Source organism: Giraffa tippelskirchi, chromosome 1, assembly GCF_054371585.1.
Source record: "Giraffa tippelskirchi isolate mGirTip1 chromosome 1, T2T-mGirTip1v1.2.pri, whole genome shotgun sequence".
Lineage (NCBI taxonomy): Eukaryota > Metazoa > Chordata > Mammalia > Artiodactyla > Giraffidae > Giraffa > Giraffa tippelskirchi.
The window spans coordinates 135,870,438-135,882,819 of NC_137275.1; the positions used below are offsets into that span (position 1 = coordinate 135,870,438).

A 12,382-nucleotide genomic window follows, 5' to 3' on the forward strand; every position below is an offset into this window, starting at 1 on the left:
TGCTATATGCTTATTTAATATTGTTAAACTCACAGTAATGGCACTTTTTGAAAAAGGAAAATGTAAATTTAAAACCCATTATTAATAGTTATGGGCTTCCCTGGTAGCTCAAATGATAAAGAATCTGCCTGCAACGCAGGAGACGTGGGTTCGATCCCTGGGCAGGAAGATCCCCTGGAGAAGGGAATGGCTGCCCACTCTAGTATTCTTGCCTGGAGAATTCCATGGACAGAGGAACCTGGCAGGCTACAGTCCATGGGCTCCCAAATAACTGGGTATGGCTGAGCAACTAACACTTTCACTTTTCACTGTCATTTATTTTGTAATATTTTTGCCCATGGATAGCATACACACAACTTGAATTTTAAATCATCTGAAGCTATCATCTGAATCTGACCCAATATGTAGTCAGTGGATGAGCACCATCAGCATAACCTAGGCCTGTGATAAATACTGACTCTTGAGTGTTGTCCTAGACCCACCAAATCAAAAACTTGGTTTGATTAATGTAAATATGCTGCTGGTTAGTCACTCAGTCTTGTCTGAATCTTTGCGACCCCATGGAATCTAAGGCTCCGCTGTCCATTTGATTTTTCCCAGTAAGAATAGTGGAGTGAGTTGTCATTTCCTCCTTGAGAGGATTTTCCTGACTCAAGAGTTCAAACTGCAGTCTCTTGAGTCTCCTGCATTGCAGGTGGATTCTTTACCACTTGAGTCTGGCAAGCCCAATGTGCATTTAGATAGCATATAACTCATATGTATTTTAAATTTGAGAAGCAATGTTTTAAACGATAATAATAATCATACTGAAACAAAGCTTGTTGGGTTTACATATTTTGTAGAATGATTCATATAGGAAAATAAGCTGCTTTTGAAACTAACGAAGTCTTTATATGTCATTGCTTTGTGTGAATAAAAACAAAGTGAATGTACTATAGTAATATCAGTGCCTCATTGTACAGTCTTACTTCAGTGCTGTTTTAGAGTTACTGGTTTCTCTTTTGGCTTGTTATTGATCACAGCTACAGATAAAACATGAGTAATTTAGAAGTCTCTAAATTTTAACCCTGGCCTGTGATACTTACAAAATTTATAGTCAAATACAAAATTAACAGTATATGTAATATCAATATTCCCCACAGAATGCCACTCTGAGATTGTTGCAGTTGGGGGTCCTTTCAGAAAATAATTAATGGACACCGTTGTAGTCTTTACTGTGCTTCTTGTTAAGGAAAAAGTATTAATAAATCTTTTTTTTTGTAATGGAAATTGTTTTAATATCTCAAAAGAGCAGGCATACATACATGAATAAGTATGAGAAAAATAATTTGTTCTATGGAGGAAAACTATATAAAGTAATATTTGATAGGTAAGCTATAGCCAGTTCATGTCAGAACTTGTAGGTCACAATAAAATAATTGGATTTTAATCCCGTGCAATAGAAAACCAACAAAGAATTTTAAGCAGGCTAGTAAAATGGTGAATTATGCAGTAAAAAGTTTACCCTGGCCAGAGTGTGAGCAGTGGTTAATATAATGGGTCAAGAGTGGGATTGGTGAGAATAGGTAGAAAACTTTTGTGGTCCTCTAGGTAATAGATGATGGTGACTTCAACAGATGAAAGAACAGAGATGTATGGATTTTAGTTATATTCACATTGCATAAGTCTTCCCAGGTGGCTCAGAGGTAAATGATCTGCCTGCCAAGCAAGGGACGCAGGACACACAGGTTCAATCCATGGGTCGGGAAGATCCCCTGGAGGAAGGCATGACAACCCACTCCAGTATTCTTGCCTGGAAAAGCCCATGGACAGAGGAGCCTGGAGGGCTACAGTTCATGGAGTCACAAAGAGATGGACATGACTGAGTGACTGAACACACACACACACACACACACACACACAAACACACACAGGGTGCATAATTATCACAGGACAGGAATTTATTAACAAGGATCCCCAAAATCAAGGGTCCAGTTTGGATTAAGTTTGGAAAGTAGTAGATAATTTGGTGATTAACAGAATAGGATCTGGGAAGGGCTCAGTTCAGTTCAGTTGCTTAGTCGTGTCCGACTCTTTGAGATCCCGTGAACTGCAGCACGCCAGGCCTCCCTGTCCATCACCAACTCCCAGAGCTTACCCAAATTCATGTCCATTGAGTCGGTGATACCATCCAACCATCTCATCTTCTGTTGTCCCCTTCTACTCCTGCCTTCAATCTTTCCCAGCATCAGGGTCTTTTCAAATGAGTCAACTCTTCGCATGAGGTGGCCAGTATTGGAGTTTCAGCTTCAACATCAGTCCTTCCAATGAACACCCAGGACTGATCTCCTTTAGGATGGACTGGTTGGATCTCTTTGTAGGCCAAGGGACTTTTAAGAGTCTTCTCCAACAACACAGTTCAAAAGCATCAATTCTTCGGCACTCAGCTTTCTTTATAGTCCAACTCTCACATCCATACATGACTACTGGAAAAACCATAGCCTTAACTAGACAAACCTTTGTTGGTAAAGTAATGTCTCTGTTTTTGAATATGCTGTCTAGGTTGGTTCTAACTTTCCTTCCGAGGAGTAAGTGTCTTTTAATTTCATGGCTGCAATCACCATCTGCAGTGATTTTGGAGCCCAAAAAAATAGTCTGCCACTGTTTTCACTGTTTCCCCATCTATTTCCCATGAAGTGATGGGACCAGATGCCATGATCTTAGTTTTCTGAATGTTGAGCTTTAAGCCAACTTTTTCACTCTCCTCTTTCATCAAGAGGCTCTTTTGTTCTTCTTTGCTTTCTGCCATAAGGGTGGTGTCATCTGCATATCTGAGGCTATTGATATTTCTCCCGACAATCTTGATTCCAGCTTGAGCTTCATCCAGTCCAGCATTTCTCATGATGTACTCTGCATATAAGTTAAATAAGCAGGGTAACAATATACAGCCTTGACGTACTCCTTTTCCTATTTGGAACCAGTCTGTTGTTCCATGTCCAGTTCTAACTGTTGCTTCCTGACCTGCACACAGGTCATACAGGGAAAGGCTCAAATCCTACTTTATTGGTTATTAGTAGTGATTCTTTATTAATTTACTAAAACTGAGCCTGAGTTCTTTCATCTTTAAAATATAGAGAGCTTAATGTTACCTACCTTATAGGGCTGTTTAAATATTAAATTAGACAATTCCTATAAAATGATAAAAAGCAATTCCTAATACATTGTAAGCAACAAAATAGTAATCATCACCATTATGATATGATATGACTATTATTATTGGTCAAAAAGTAGCAATATCAAAGAGAGAATGGCATAAAATATGAGTTATGAAGACCAGTGATTAACTTTATTTTAAGAAACATTTCATCTCTCATTGCACTTATATTTGAGTTAATAAACAGTATTCTAAGATAGCGTTTACTGTTTTGTTTTTTTTTTTTGTCCACTAATCTTTCTCTCCTTTATCCTTCTCTCTCTTTTTGGATTGCAGAGGAGAGTTGAGCAGAGTTGGGAAGTAGCATTAGGGTAATGGAAAAGACATTCTAATTCTAAAAAGAACATTTTATTTCCCTTTTTCAAATGTATAGCTACTTCAAAAGTAAATTCAAACTTTGAATTCATTGAATTTAAATTTCCTGTATAAATAGATAATAATTATTTTTGATAATAGATTTTTAGTTTTATCCAATAATTATTAAATACTGAAACTATGCGGAATAATCTGTGTCTTGCATGTTGACTCCATTGTCAAGTTTTATCCTTTGAAATGTCAGGTTTATTGGCATAGCAAAAAATACTTTCTCCTTCAGGTTTATTTTCTTCTTCCCTTCAGACAAGTACATTATAACAAAATACCATTTTGCCTTCTGAAGTGGAAGATTGAAAATCTTCAAATATATTAATATATATGAACATAAGTTTCATTCTTTCAACTATTTGACAGAAAAAAGAAAGAATTTAATGAATGCCTAGATGATAGATACTTTGTCATGTTCTGAGAATTCCAGGATAAAGCATGATAATATATTTGCTTTCAAGATGCAAAACCCCAAACACATGAAGAATGTTAATACCCTATTTTGTTTCTTTAAGCGCTTTATGAAACATGCTATGTAAATTTGAGTTATTATTGTTCTGGCCACTAATATATGGAAATCCTTCCTGAAGCAAATATCATTTTTCTTTTTGCATGTTTTGGCAGCCTTGAAACAAGGTTGTGAAAAGAGACTTACAGCAGTACGCTAGAAGTGTCCCAGCATGAGGAGACCGACGAGTCAAACTGGTAAGTGAAAGAGATGGTTCATGGGTGTCTCCTTTATGCATTATTAAATCTGTTGATGCCATTTCTCACACAAAATATCCTCAGAGCTTATAAACAAAAATGAGAATGCTTATAAAATATTGCCTATGAAATTTATTCTCATTACTTAGAATACCTTAGGGAGATGGTATTAGGTGGGAAAAGTCACCAATTCCGTTATAGACAGACAGGGATTTAAAGTAGCTTTGTGACTTTGTGAAAGTTGCTTAATTCTTTCAGTCTTACTTTCTAATTTTAAAATGGAGATTATGGTTGTTGCCTTGTTATATTTTCCGACGAATTAAGTAAGAAATTGCCTATGAACAGTTGAACATTTCCTTAGCAAAGAAGAGGAGATAAAAGATATGACTAATATTTATTGAATACATTCCATGTGTCAAGTACTAAATACTGCATTATTTTATTGAATATCACAACAACCCTTAAGTTTGAAGCTATTATTACTCTCATTTTGCTGATGGAGAAATTATGCGTTTGAAAGATGTGTGGCCTGCGTCAAATCACACATTGCTCCTGAGACAGTTGTTTGAATGCCGTTCTGTCTGATGCCTGAGTTTCTATCCTTATATTTATGCATAAAGCCAACAGACATTTATTAGGCATCTAATAAATACCAAGCTTCTTTTAGCTAAGATAATGTGATATTTCCCAAGTGATTATTACTTAGAATATAGCAGCCATATACTTACATGAAGTTTTATGTTGTTCAGTTGCTCAGTTGTGTCTGACTCTTTGTGACACCATGGTCTGTATCACTCCAGGCTTCCCTGTCTTTCTCTGTTTCCCAGAGTTCTCTCAAACTCATGTCCCTTGAGTCGATGATGCCATCTAATCATCTCATCCTCTGTCGCCCCCTTCCCCTCATGCCTTCAGTCTTTCCCAGCATCAGTGTCTTTTCCAATGAGGCAGCTCTTAACTTTAGAGCTTATAAATAATTTATGAATAAGTAATTCTGTTTAGTTTCCATACAATCTCTATGGAAGACAAAGTTGGGATCTTTTCTCCTATATCTAGAGATGGAGAAATTGAGGTCCAGCAAGTTGAATACATTCCACGTTCATATAGCTCTGTGCTTCTCAGACCCTGTGGTTAAGGGTCAGTTACTGTTAATTCATTTAAATCCATTATAGACTGAATGCTTTTATAAAATTGCTAAAAATTATTACTAGGAAATGACTAAAAGGCATATAAAATATACAAATCCACATATTTATTATCATTTGTCATTTTCTTACAGACATAAAATTACTAAATGTCTATAAAATTTCTAATGCTTGTCCTCTGTTTCCATACTTCTCATGATACAGACCAGTTAGCATGTGTAGATTGACACTAACCTGTAGGCCAGACAATAAATCATAGCATCAGTAGAGCTAATATGAGGGAAATATAATGCTTACTCCTAGACATTAAATCTTCTAGTCCATGTCTTATCATACTGCTCCTATTGCCTCAACATACAGCAAGAAGTTTGTTTTATAATCTAAGGGACAAAAGATTGAATTCCAAATTGTTCACGGGCAATCATTGAAAGAGAATTGACCATAACAAAATATCTCAAAAGAGTTATATGAAACAATTAACATGAAAAAGAAGTTGAGAGTTTATAGGAGTGATTTCTTTTTAGCTTATTTATAAGAAACCAAGACTTTAAAAAATTTGATATGCTGCTGATTTTCTCATGATATGTTTCTTCCCCTTCTTTTTTCATTTTATTTATTCTTTGAAAAGTGAAGTTAAGTTGTATTTAGATGGCTGGGCCTTGTCACTTTCTGATAGACCTTGTATAAGTCTAAGAGATAAAGTGGATCTTGGCCAGCTATGAAATGTAAATGAATTCATCTCCCCACTACACTAAAAAAGTCTGAAAATAAATGTTACTTGTTTATTTCAAAAAGTACCAAAGAAGATTACAGACTTTGGGGGCAAAGTAAAATGAACACTGTGTCAGCAATGAAAATTTACTTCATAAGACAGTTTTGTGGTTTTCTCAGTTCTATTGAGATGGATCCAAATATTTACATGTGCTATGTTATTAATAACTATTTTGTCATCTGTGTCAAAATAATATTGCACAGATGTTCAGGAATAACTTTTGGTTGTGAGTAAATATTAGAGGAAGATTGAATTTTTCTCCAAATGATGCTGATGGGTTGGTTTTTTAATCACAGTTTAAGATGTCAGTTGTTGTTTGGAAGTTCTACCAGATTAACAGTCCTTAAAGCAACTTAAAATGGCTATAAGGGCGCAGATAAAGATGAAAATTTATGACAAAATTCAAAACTGAGACTTTCAACCAATCTATTATTAGCTTCTGGGAAGACTCCATATTGTTAAATTAAAATTTGCAATCTGGAATAGAGCAAGCCCATGGCCTAAAGTAATAGAGAGTGAGACTATGTGTTCCTCACTTACTCTCTGCCTGCTAACTCAGAGATCCATGATTGGTATGACTTAGAAAGTTAAGCAACCATATCTTGGCACCTCCCTTCAATCAGTGCCTTCATATCTGTATCCATTTTAGGATTATCTTTCCTGATCCCTCTGAAAAGGGTAGAAAGGAAGGAAGGACTTATGGAAATACATTATAACCAAGGAGAAAGAAAGGTTTTGCAGATGTGGTGATAATGGGATTAGTGACAATAGTAATAGTACTGTGTAGGTGTATGATCAAAGAACCACTGAGTGTGGAGAGAGGATGGTTCACTAGCATTCTAACAGAGGTGTTTTATTTGAATGCCTGATACTCATTGGAATGTAGGCCTGAGGTTGTTCACAGTCTACTCAACTGTGAAGCTTAGAGACTTTCTACAAAAAATCAAGTTATCAGTAGTACCAAGGGTTAATGGTCAATCTTATGACTTGTCTGTTGAAAAATACTACCCTTCAATGGATTTTTCTCACATTCTCAAATATAGAAGCAATAACAACAGCACAATCAAAGTCAAACATGATCTTGATAATGATTACTTTATGTGGGGAATGAAAACCTGAGGTAAAGTATATGTAGATCAATGAGTTAATAGGAAAACCAGAAAAATACTTTAGAAAATTGTATTTTGTCCTTAACATATGCACTGATTAACTTAGAAATACAAGCCATTAACATTGAGAAAGTTGAAATGCAAAGGATTGAAAGGAAACAGAAAATATAACAGAAGAATTAAGTTGACCTTTGTAGGCAAAGGACTTCCCTGGTAGCTCAGCTGGTAAAGGATCTGCCTGCAATGCCAGAGATCCCAGTTCAGTTTCTAGGTCAGGAAGATCTGCTGGAGAAGGGATAAGCTACCCACTCCAGTATTCTTTGGCTTCCCTGGTGGCTCAGTTGGTAAAGAATCTGCTTGCAATGTGGGAGATCTGGGTTTGATTCCTGGGTTGGGAAAATCCACTGGAGAAGTGAACAGATACACACTCCAGAATTCTGGCCTGCACAATTCCATGGACTGTGTAGTCCATGGTGTTGCAAAGAGTCAAACATGACTGAGCAACTTTCATTCACTTTTGCAGGCAACAACTAACATAATTAGATTTATGGAAAGCAGACTGAAGAAGCACTCTTAGAATGCAGAAGATAAGAACAATGATGAAAATTATGAGGAAAAAAATAATGATCAATATGGCAAACAAATAAAACATGGTAATTATTCATGAAAAGAGAGGAAACAAATAAATAAAAAGAAGTCCTAATCAAAGAATCACAAGGGAAAGAAGTGTTGCTTAAGGAAAAAAAATGAAAAGCATGTTTTATCTCTCTCAAATTTACTTGCTAAGATATGAGATTTTTTAATATTGTGTGGGAATTCCATATTTTTTAAAAGTTAGGAAAATTTAGTGGTAAATTAATGTGAAAGATTATTTTGGAGCTGGTAGATTATTTTTTAATGTTTATGCTTCTACGACTGTAGAAGCTTGGTCTATTCAGAATTTCTTATTTTTGTTAAACAATTTTGATAATTTCTGTTAGAAAAACTATCAATGCTAAGTAAGTGCCTATGTATGAATATTCATATCGAAAAAAAAAGACTTGAAGTCCATGCATCAGTGGAATAATTAAGTGCTTTTTATTTTTCTATTTTAATATCATATATGTTATCTGGCATATGGTATAATGATATATAATTGATTAATTAAAGATTTTTGTTAAATATGCTTAGTGCACAAATTATAAGTGAATAGCTCAATAAATTATCACAAAACCAACAGACATGTGTGTTAACCATTCAAATTAAGAAATAGAAAATAATCAATATACTTGAAGGTGCTCTTTTTCTTCCAAAATTACAAATCCCAATCCTCAATAAGATAGCAATTTTCCTAAATTCAAATGACATTAGTTATTTCACCTTTATTTGAGTTTTATGTAAACAGGATGATAGAATTTGTACATGTTTTGTTGTGTGGCCTGTTGTTCTCAATATTACTTATGTGAAACTTCTATGTGTAGTAGTAATAATTTACCTTTGAATGCTATATACTGTTTTATCATGGCCACTTTGTGGCTGTTACATTCTTGTACTTGTCTTTGGGGACATGGATATGCACATTTCTGTTGGATATGTTATTAATTATATGTTGCATATATGTTCATTTTTAGTAGATACTGCAACTTTCCCAAATGGGTTGTGCTAATTTGCTTTCCCACTGACAGAGTGTAAGAGTTGTACTTGCTTCACCTCTTTACCAACACTTGAAATTACAAGAAATTTTTATTTTAGCACTCTGGTGAATGTGTTGTGGTATCTAATTATAGTTTTAATTAGCATTTCCATGGTGACTGAGAAGAGTGGCTTTGCTACCTCAGATGAACAATTCCCTAAATACCCCAAAACTAAAAGGCAAGTGGAAATTTAGAGGAAGTATAAAGAAAGACAGTAACTTTATTAACCTTCACTGAATGAACATTCAGTCTAAAGGGATCTAAAGTTCCTCTTTACAGTAGAGAATGAAAAACTGTATAAAAACATGTCTTTCAATGTATGCATGCCTGGCAATATCATCCAACTTTAAAATTCAGCTTATTGAGAGATTGACCAAGATGGCAGAGTGTCAAGACCCTAAGCTCACTTCCTCTCCAGAGCACACAAAAACAACAACTATTTGCAGAGCAGCCATCAATTAAAAAGGCCAGAAAAAAAAGTGGAAGTGTTAGTTGCTCAGTCATGTCCAATTCTTTGAGACCCTACTGCCTGTAGCCCTCCAGGCCCCTCTGTCCATGGAATTCTCCAGGTGAAAACACTGGAGTGGATAGCCATTCCCTCCTCTAGGGGATCTTCCTGACCCAGGGATCAAACCCAGGTCTCCTGCATTGCGGGCAGATTGTTTACTGTTTGTACCACCAGGGAAGCCAGAATCTACCAGAAAAAATCCTCTAAAACTAAAAACATGGAACTACAATGAGATGGATAGGAGAGGTGAACTTGCCATATAGTCAAGTCCCATAGCAATGGGTAGGTGACCCACAAACTGGAGAATAATTATGCTACAGTGGTTCTCCCAAAGAGGTGAGAGTTCTGAACCCCACATCAGGTTCTCCTGCCTTGGAGTCTTGCACTGGGAAAATGAGCCCTCAGAGCATTTGGCTTGGAAGGCCAGTGGTACTTAATTTGGGGAATCTCACAAGACTGAGGGAAATAGAGACTTTACTCTTAAAGGGCACATAAAAAGCCACACAAAACTACTGTTGTCTTGGAGAGACTCTGAAGAGGCAGGAGAAGTGGCAGGTGTGACATAGACACTGGCAGCAACCATTTTTTAGAGTTCCATCTGCCACGTGGGCACTGGTGTTGACAGGCACCATTGTGGAATCCTCCCACTAGCTCCTTAGCTCCAAAACATGGGCCCACCCAATAGCCAGTAGGTGCTAGTACTGGAACCCCTCAGGCCAAGCAACTCACCAGATGAGGTCACAGCCCCACCCAGCAGCTAGCAGACTACCTTTAGGAGGCCTTTAGGCCTCCTGAGCCCACTGCAACCTAGAGCGTGATCCTGCCTATCAGAGGGCCCAGGAACAAGCTCCATCCATGAGTAGGCAGAGATCAGTCCCATAATCACTTGGGCTCTGATTCTGCTCTCAGGAAGCCTGCTCTAGACTTGACTAGCCTCACACACTAAGAAATAGACTACACAGACAGGAAAACTAAATCATACATCCTGCGGATTCATCCTGTCCTCAGCATGCCAGACCAGGCCCTGGGATTATCTGGGGCCTGCCCTGCCCACTAGCAGGCCAACACAAACTTCAGGGCAATAGCTTTGGGCCCTACAAACACATTCCAGGACATTGTGCTGCCTGCCAGTAGTGTAGCACTAATCCCAGAACCTGGCATAATCTACCAGTGACTGGAGAAGAGTCATGGATCTTCCGGACCCCAAATCCATCCAGCAATCAGCCAACAGTAACCCACGGGGGCCACTGGGGTTCTACAGTCAGCTTCCCATGACCAAGTGGTACCAACCAGTAGCCAATAGCCTCCACACAAGGCAGAGCCTAGCAACAACAAAAAACCAAACCAGGAATAAGTCAAGCCTGCTAGACTGCTGACATAGTCTTCTCACCACAACAGGACTCAGGCAGCCCTCAGGAAGGGAGACTCTAGAGCATACATTTTGTGTGGCAAGAGAGAAGTGCGCTGCTGGGATGCATAGAATGTTTCCTACATTATGCTATTTCTCCAAGATTGGGAAACATATCTAACCTACCAAATACATAAAGATACAAACAGCAACTTAAGCAAAATGAAGTGGCAGAGGAACATGTTCCATATAAAGACAAGATAAAACCCAAGAAGAATTAAGTAAAGTGAACATAGGCAATCGACCTGAGAAAGAGTCCAGAATAATGAGAATGAAGATGATCCATTCTTCTCTCTCAGAAGAGGAAGAAATGGATGCACAGAGTGAGAAGTTAAAAATTATTCACAATGAGTTAGAAAATATAAAGAACCAAACAGAGGTGAAGAGTACAATAAATAAATGAAAACATACACTAGAAGGATGAGTAGTAACTAGATTAAATGATACAGAGGAATGGATCAGCCAGCTGAAAACAGAGTAGTGGAAAACACTGAAGCAGAACAGAAGAAAGAAAAAAGAATTAAAAGAAATTCGAATAGTTTTAAGAGAATTCTGGGTCAAGCACACTAATATTCTCACTACAAGGGTCTCAGAAGAATAGGGAGAGAGGGCAACTGAGAAACTGTTTGAAGGAAATAGTCATCCTATTTCAAGAAGGACAGAGGGTTCCATGCAGTATTTACTGAAAGAGGAACAAACCAAGGCAGATTGTAATTAAAATAGCAAAAATTAGAACAAAAATACTAAAAGCAGCAAGCATAAGGCAACAAATAACATACAAGGAACTCTCATAAGACAGTCAGCTGACTTTTGAACAGAAACTCTGCAGGCTAGAAGGGAATGGCATGAGATATTTAAAGTGATGAAAGGGGAAAATATATATATCAGTTCAGTTCAGTCACTCAGTCATGTCCAACTCTTTGCAACCCCATGGACTGCAGCACACCAGGCTTCCCTGCCCATCACCAACTCCTGGAGCTTGCTCAAACTCATGTTGATACAGTCGGTGATGCCATCCAGCCATCCCATACTCTGTCATCCCCTTCTCCTCCCGCCTTCAATCTTTCCCAGCATCAGGGTCTTTTCCAATGAGTCAGTTCTTTGCATCATGTGGCTGAAATATTGGAGTTTCAGCTTCAGCATCAGTCCTTCCATTGAATAGTCAGGACTGATTTCCTTTAGGATTGACTGGTTGGATCTCCTTGCAGTCCAAGGGACTCTCAATATATATGTAACCAAAAATACTCTACCCAGCAAGGCTTTCCTTAAGATTTGATGGAGAGAATAAAAGTGTTACAGGCTAGAAAAAGGTAACAGAGTCCAGCAGGACCAAGCCAACTTTACAACAAAATACTAAAGGAACTCATCTAGGCAGAAAAGGCCATAAATAGACACATGAAACTTACAAAATTAAAAACCTCATTGGTGAAAGCAAGCATACAGTAAAAGGAGGAAATCATTAGCAGTAAGGTTAAAAGACAGTAGTAAAATTCTCCATCCACAGTAAGC

The 12,382-nt window shown here is 37.4% G+C and overlaps 1 protein-coding gene across 1 annotated transcript in view; it reads left to right on the plus strand.

Moving 5' to 3' along the window:
* LINGO2 (leucine rich repeat and Ig domain containing 2) overlaps nucleotides 1-12,382 on the plus strand; it is a 1,356,204-nt gene that overhangs the window by 785,890 nt on the left and 557,932 nt on the right. The window contains exon 6 of the mRNA XM_081497697.1: nucleotides 4,181-4,261. The gene's annotated coding sequence lies outside the window, so the exon portion shown is untranslated. The remainder of the gene's footprint in view (nucleotides 1-4,180; nucleotides 4,262-12,382) is intronic.